This window comes from Acanthopagrus latus, chromosome 4, assembly GCF_904848185.1.
Source record: "Acanthopagrus latus isolate v.2019 chromosome 4, fAcaLat1.1, whole genome shotgun sequence".
NCBI classification, from domain to species: Eukaryota; Metazoa; Chordata; class Actinopteri; order Spariformes; family Sparidae; genus Acanthopagrus; species Acanthopagrus latus.
The window spans coordinates 32,727,324-32,735,159 of NC_051042.1; the positions used below are offsets into that span (position 1 = coordinate 32,727,324).

A 7,836-nucleotide genomic window follows, 5' to 3' on the forward strand; every position below is an offset into this window, starting at 1 on the left:
TCCCACCACCACCTCCACCTCCTCCCTCCTCCTCCTCCTCCTCCACCTCCACCAGGAAGCTGATTTCCTCCCTCTCTTTTTTTTTCACATGAACTTAATTGGAGGTCTTTAATCAAAGCAGCTGTCTTCTCCTGGAAAACTGGGACCCTGTTCTTCTTCAGCTGCTCCTCTCTGTTTATTTTTTTTTATTCCTCACTCCGGCTCCTCTTCATGCCTTCTTCGTACCACATCACCATTTTCTCATTTTTTTTTTCTCTCAACTTCAGTGTTATCAAGTAGGCCTAGAAACCAGCCAGTCAGTCAGCCAGTCAGTCCCTCCAGCCTGCTGCTTCATGCAAGAGTTTTATCCATTTTTGTGTGTGTGTGTGAGAGTGTGTGTGTGTCCAGGGCTTCATGTGTAGTCGTCCTCCTCCTCCTCCACTGGAGCCATCAAATTAAAAATGATGCTTCTTTTAATTTAATTATTTGTATTCTCTCTCTGTCTCTCCTTCTCTCTCTCTCTGTTTCAAACAAATCTCACTTGAAGCTCAAGACACGGGCCCGGTTCTCACGACACTTTGCTCCAGTCCCGAGCGGTTCATCATCAACAGGCTGAAATATTCACACTGCGGGCTGTTATTCCGGTCAGTCGCTCCGATGTCAGGCACCCACCGCCGAACATAATGTCATGTAGCCCGGCAGAAAGCTCCATCTATTCACCGAGGCTGGAAGAAGAAGAAGAAGAAGAAGAAGAAGAAGAAGAAGAAGAAGCAGCGAGGAGAGGTGGAGGTGGTGGGGGGAAGAGATCTCGGTGGATGAGGGTTTTTTTTTTTTTTTTTTGCAATCTCCATTCAAGGCATCCGCTGCCCGGTTAGAGGATGATCCGCCTGATATATATATATATAAAAAAGAGAGGTCCAATCCAAAAACCCGGGTCTGCAGTTTGGCCACAGCGGCGCTACCAGGCTCCGCGATTTTCTCCCATTCTGTCGAAAAAAGGAAGAAAAAAAAGAAAAAAAGAAAAAAAATCAGGATGTTGTGTGGAGGCTGTCAGGCTGCGATGTGTGGATGTTACCACCTCTGGAGAATGCAATCGCTTCCAGGAGAGACACACACAGAGGAGGACTAAAAAAAAAAAAAAAAAAGAAGCAGAAGAAGAAGAAGAAGAGAGAGAGAGGAGAAAAAAAAAACCAAAAAAAAAAAAAAAACAAGACCGCTCCGTGTCCACAAGTTTTTGGATCTGGGCTCGCGGACGGTTGGCTGATCCAACGGCTGCGAGCGGAGCTGAGGCGGGCTCGAGCTACATAATGCTGATTTTATGTTTGTCTTTTTCTCTGCCTTTTTTTTTTTCTGGCGTTTGCCCTTCCAATTCTTCAGCACTGCTTGACAGCGGCACATCCAATAAAAGCACCCGCAAGGATTGACCTACAGCCTTTACTGACGTTAATGCAAATGAGCTCCGCGCAGCTAATCGGCGTCGTGCTCGGCGCCGCTGGGTGGTCCTCCGCTTTCCGTGGGAACTTTGAAAGCAAGGGGGGGAAAAAACAGAAAAGAAAAAAGAGGCTCTCGGAGGCGGCCAGCGGGCAGCGGCAGGTACGGTGAGTCGACGTCTTCCGCACGTAGCGCAGTTAAACCGGCTGGAAGCGGCTTTAAAAGGAGTTTCTGACGGTTATTTGTGAGCTAATGTGAGAATAAGCTAGCGCAAGGCGGAAGTTGGACGGTTATGAGCACACGCAGCAAAACGATTCTGGGCTATCTGGTGCCTATGGAACACCACTAGGGCCAAAATTAACGACGTTACAGTAAATGGCAATTCATTTTTTAGAAAATCGTTTAAAAAACGGATAAAACATTGTAAATTAAATGTAAACAAAAGTCATATTTTACCACGATAGTTTACTTTCACTCATGTATGACTTTTAGTTTTACTCAGTGATGGAATGTAACTAAGTACATTTACTCAAGTCCTGTTCTTAAATACATTTGAGGTACTTTTACCAAAGTCATATTCTATCACAATATATTTACTCTCACTGATGTATCGCTGTTAGTTACTTTTGACAACTGGGGTTCTTAAGCAGTGATGGCATGTAACTAAGTATGTTTACTCAAGTACTGAGGTAGTTGTACTTAACTTGAGTATTTCCATTTCCTGCCAGTTCATCCTTACACTCCACTACATTTTGAGGGGCAAATATTCTACTTTCAACTACACTTATTTGATATCTTACACTAAATATTTTACTTTTACTTGTACTTTTACTCTCACTCATGTATGACTTTTGTTTGCTTTGACAATTACTGACAATTCATTTATCGCTCATTTTATCTGAGCAGTCTCAGGAAACAGTGAGAAATACCCATCACGGTTTACTACACAATGTTTGTGTTTGTTTGTGTGATGCACAAACATGCAAACTACTACATACACATGTGTACATTTATATTTATTTGACTTATTATTGTCTTGTTTCGTATCTGAACGAAAGCAGCTCACATTTTGAGCTGATAGCAGCAAATGTTCAGCATTTAAGTGTCTCAATGAACAAATAAAGACAGAGAAAAGACAAGACTTTCTGAACAAAAGTATTTAAAGAAGAAAAAATAGGTGTATATGAAAATATTCGGGCAGCACAATTAATCAGAAATATTATTGAACTTGCAGGAGCTGATTTATTTTGTCTGATCTTAGTGCCGAGAGTGCAGGACACACTTCAGCACCACGGATGCTCACTGACCTTTAAAATGTTTAAATTTAAAATCAGTTTGTTTGTTCTGTTGGTTTGACTCCCCATCATCATGACGGGGAGGAGATGATGACTGGATTTGACATATTTTGGTGAAATGCTTCTTTAATATAGATTTAGTCACACAGGTCTTTGTTCTGGTCTAAAAAAACACATTTTTCTATTTGAAGACATGTCAAATATAAAGTAGAAGCTTCCGGATAATATTCACATACTGACGACAATTATAATTAGTGCTCAGTGAGTTTTATCCTTACAGTTGAAATTAACAGAACTGATTTGACAAAACTTCATGTGTACCATTGACAGTGAACCAAACGCAGTTCTCTGCTTCGGTCTTCAGTCTGCAGAACGTGGCAGCACGACGTACACTGATGATAACTGACAGCCAAACACACACGCGAATGACGAAAGTGCAAATAAGGGCGACAACAAACATGTCGTCCTCTCATCAATAATACAGCCCGCGTCACTGAAAGCTTATAAAGAATTGAGCGTGCTGTCAGCGGACGCATTCATCTGTCAAATCTCCCACATGGATTTATTCAACACTTCTTCTGCCAAACTGTGTTTTTGTTTAAATAAAAGCTATAAAACATTTGAAGCTCTGATGTGATGGTTTCTTCTGTCGTGTTCTGTGTAAAAAGCAACTGAACCACACCCTCATTTGATTTGTTGCTTCAGGCTGCAGGATGAAATAACTACTGACACTGACATTATAGAGAACGCACCACTTTGTATTCTGTGTGTAGACGTATGAATATACTGTGCACAATTGTTTACTTTATTGTTTATCTAATTGTTTATCGTGTGGTTTGTATTGTTTACAACTTTACAGGATGTTTGACCTTAAAGGAGCGATCTGAAGAAAAAAGATCGTCCGAACAGACTGAATCAACAAACTGTCTTTGTTTACACGACTGAATAAACAGAAATAAACAAACTGACCTTAAAGAACAACATGATGTATACTGTTTTACTTTGTTTCTCTGTGGCGGACCCTGCCACCTTTCTAGCTTTAAACAGTGTTCTGGGGCCTTATTTTCCTCTGAGAACAGCTCGTTTATTCATTTATGGAAACAATATATATTTCTGAGTTTGTATAGTTTAGTCATTAATATTGAGTTTGAAATTCTTCTCCAGAACTTCATATAGCGTCTTTCCAAATTCGATCTTGGGGCTTCTGGAGACTTTGATGGTGCCTTCGTATGTTTTTAGGTATTTTTCTCTGTTTGTTTTCTTACATTTTAAAACAAGTCTCCACCTCCTTCAGTCGTTGAGCAGATTGCTGCCGACGCTGTTTTGCTGTGAGGCTCCAGAAATGTTTTGTGAACTTATGAAACTTCAACCCTTTTGTGATGCAGATAGTTCCCACGCTCCCCGGCACACTGGAGGTTCATTTGCACTTTGTGGTTGAGAAAAGTTAGAAATACAAACAGGTGACGGATGTTCGGTGTGCGTCTGCAGCGAGCCAGCAGAGGAAGTATTTGGTCAGCGTGTCAAAAGCTTAAGTGCTTCATTAGCATTCAGTGAATGAGTTGAGCTGGAGATAATCCTCCTGCCCTCGATCACCTTCATCCTTTGGTACCCGTTTTCCTGGAAGGTGAATCTTGAATGCACCAGATACATACATACTGTACATTAGTCACTCCTGAGGTCACAGTCAAGGAGAATATGTCATCTGTCAGTAGTTCTGTCTAATATTAATGTTTAGACACATTTTCTGTCTTTCTCTCTTTTAAAAGACTTTCTAAACAGATTCATTCTGAGGCAGCAGTTTTTTCACCCTCAGTAATATACAGTAAAATATATGGTGATGATGTAAAACATGACTAACTGCAATAAACAAATATATTTTTAACATTTTTGTTGTAATTTGCTTAGTTTTAATATAAAATATTTTAAATTCAACCTATATTTTGTAAATCTTACTCAGTGTAACTTTTTGCTTGATTAAATATTTTCTCTCACTGTTTTGTTATTACTGGTTTTGGTGTATTTGCATAGTCTTTAATTTATCTGTGTGGTGTTTTATACTATTTGTGACCTTGTGAAGAAAGGCACTGTGGAAATTAAGGTTACTTTTATAACAGTTACAGATGTTCAGTCTGTAGTGTCTGCTTGGGGACTGGATGGCTGCTGTTTCAAGACCTGCTTGAAGTGTGGGCTGGTAGCTGCCCATGAGCAAGGCACCGATCCTCTAACTACTCACACCTCCTGATTAAAGAGCAGGCGTTGACAGTGAGAACAGTGAATTTCCTGATCCCATGAGGTATTCATACAGTATTTGTCTGCAAAAAAGCTATTGTAAAATAATTTAATTATTGTTAAAAATCATATTAGTTATTTCATAATTATAAAATAGCAAATTCTCCAAATTCAACATGTGTATAAGAAGGTAACATGGTGCTGAGGGAGAGCAGGAATCATTCATCTGATCCTCCTGTCACTCAGTAAAACATCTTCATGACTCTGCAGCAGTAGAAGTTTTTCCACTTTGGCCTTGTTGGTTGTTTTCATATGATTTTAATCAAACTTCATCTCTTCTTGTTAGTGCCTTCAGTCTACCCCAGTAGTGGCTTTTCTGATATTTCCACTAGAGGGAGCCAAAGGTCAAATGACTGCATTTATAAAAATCTAACAGTCATTTTAAATTAGCTTCATGTGCAGTGTCATAAAATCCAATACAGCACTGTTTTGTATTACTGGCATCGGGGTGGACAGATTATTATGAACACCTCTCCATGATGCAGTCGAGTTCAAACATACCCACAGAAACAGGAGGAGTTTTGGGTCCTTCACCTGAAAAATGTGGAGTTTCAGACTCTTTATTTCCTGCATTCTGCTCTGACTATTGAAGAATAATAAATATGAACTGAAAAAAAACATCCACACATTCAACCTGTATAAAAATGTATGTGATGTGTGCAAATCAGCTGCAACACTCCAAGTGTGTTTGACACCGTGTGAGTGTTTGAATTCCCTACTAAAGAAAGAAAAAACAGAATAGTCCACAATAAGAGAGCAAATGAGAGTTCAAAACCACCTTGATGATAAACATGTAGTTCATGAATATCTCTCTGATAGTGTCAATAATAATGTTGTGTTTGACTGCATCACACTGTACAGGTGAACCTAATGAGTGTGAACATGTTTAGACACTAAATTAAAATGTTATAATCAAAGTAGTTAAATAGCTTCAGTGCAAATATGTAAAAGATATTTCTGTTGGTGTACTAACACACGATTACATACAAAAAAAAGTGATCAGACACAAAATGATGTTTCAAAAAGAAAAGAGGGGTTAGACGTTTTATTCTGAGGGCAGTAAAATGTGAAATAATGTCCAATTTAATGAACACAGCTGTGAAACCTGAGACAGTTCCTCCGTTTCATGTGGAGATTTTTGGAGCGGTTCTGTGTTTGTGGCTTACAGTTTGGTCCAGACACAACACAGAACTCCCTCACTGTTGGTCTGCTGTGTCCTGTGTTGTCTGCACATGTTGAACCTGCAGTATCTACAGTCGCTGGCCTCGATCCTGCACCAGACTCTCATTCAGGTTAAACCAGGCCAGTTAAAGGACGCCTTAAACTGAAAAGACCGGACTTGTCATTGTTCGTTTGGAGCGCTTGTCCTTGAGTAACTAGAACAATTTTCAAACTTTTCCCAGTCTGGTACTGAAGCACCAGCTCTTGTTTAAGCCACTAATAATGCTACTGCAGACAGAGGCGACTGCTCAGTTGTAGCTCTTTTAGATTTTGTGCCTTCTGTTCGATTGATCACAGCGTCCTCCTGCATCGTTGTGACACCGCTGCGCTCATGTTCTGGTCGGGTTTAGAGGTTAGGAACCACTCATGTTTCAGCCTAAAATATCCTGGTTTTTGTCGCCACAAACACGGCTGGAAATCGTTCCCGCGTGCCATAAAAATCTCTGAAGGCATCACACTTGCAGACGTTTTAACCCTGTGACTGGGCTCGTAATGAGATGTCAAATGACCACGCTTGTGAAAACACCACCACACTTTATGCACACTTTATACAATTTTGTTTTTTTTCCTCACCCACCACCTGAGAGCAGTTTCTGATTCAGTCTTTGTTTTTGTTTGTAAGCTTCTTTTTCTTTCTCCTGAATGTAATTTCATCATACCTTTTATTTAGTTTGTTTAATGTACAGAGTGTTCTAGTTTTGAATTCTCATCTTACTACATTTACTCAATTACTCATTTACTCAATTACTCAATTTACACCACATACAAAAACAATATTTCTGCACATTCTCTGAGACACCTTTATTAGTGTATTGTACGTATATGTATAGCGTTTCATGTGGATCCTCTCTCACCGCCTGTTTTCAGACCATAACGTCACTTTTAGTCAGGAGAATCTGAGAACACGACTGCTGTTTTCCTGCAGACACATTGAAGCCCGATCATTACCATATCCCGATCAATTTTCCTGTTTGAGGGCAGTTGTTGAAGCAGCTGCGGCATTGCGCAATTAGGCAGCTGTACAAACAAGTAATCCATCTGTGGAAGACACAGACGCAGGGAAAAAAAAGAGAGAGAAGAGGTACGACTGAACAGCTGTGAAGAGAAGAGACTTGGCTTCATCCCGTCCGGACACACGGTCACCTTCGATCCAGCGTGTGATTCTGGATGTGATTTATCAGCGCAGGCCGCAGCTGAAGCCTGATCCAAGCCACTGTGACAGAGGTGAAGCCGTTAAAAGCTCCGGCATGCTGCTGCCGAATGTCACATAGTCAGGATGAGTCTGCTGACAGCAAACTGAGTCCCACTGAAGTCATATGCTGTCACGCCGGGGTCAGGAAAGGGTTGATCGGGTTGTGGAAGTTGTGAATTGAGACTCTGTGACTTAAGATTTACTCCTAACAGCACAATTGGATCAATCCTCGAGGAGGCTGGTAACTCGAAGGTTTTTTAAACAGGGCTTGAGTTTCCACCTCTGGCTGCACTTCAGAGGATCTGCAGAGTGTTTGGCTTCAGTTTAAAGCGATGCACGAGGAGCCTCGGCAGATTTATGTCAGACATTAAAACAGTTTAAATGTGATGCCGAGAAAAGAAAGCAAATAACGAGCAACCATAAAGATGG

The 7,836-nt window shown here is 40.6% G+C and overlaps 1 long non-coding RNA gene across 1 annotated transcript; it reads left to right on the forward strand.

The window, feature by feature from the left end:
- Nucleotides 1–1,436: 1,436 nt before the first annotated feature.
- Nucleotides 1,437–3,686, forward strand: LOC119017975. The gene is made up of 2 exons (XR_005074621.1): nucleotides 1,437–1,572; nucleotides 3,565–3,686. It is a non-coding gene; the product is annotated as an uncharacterized LOC119017975 (long non-coding RNA).
- The last annotated feature ends 4,150 nt before the right edge of the window (nucleotides 3,687–7,836 follow it).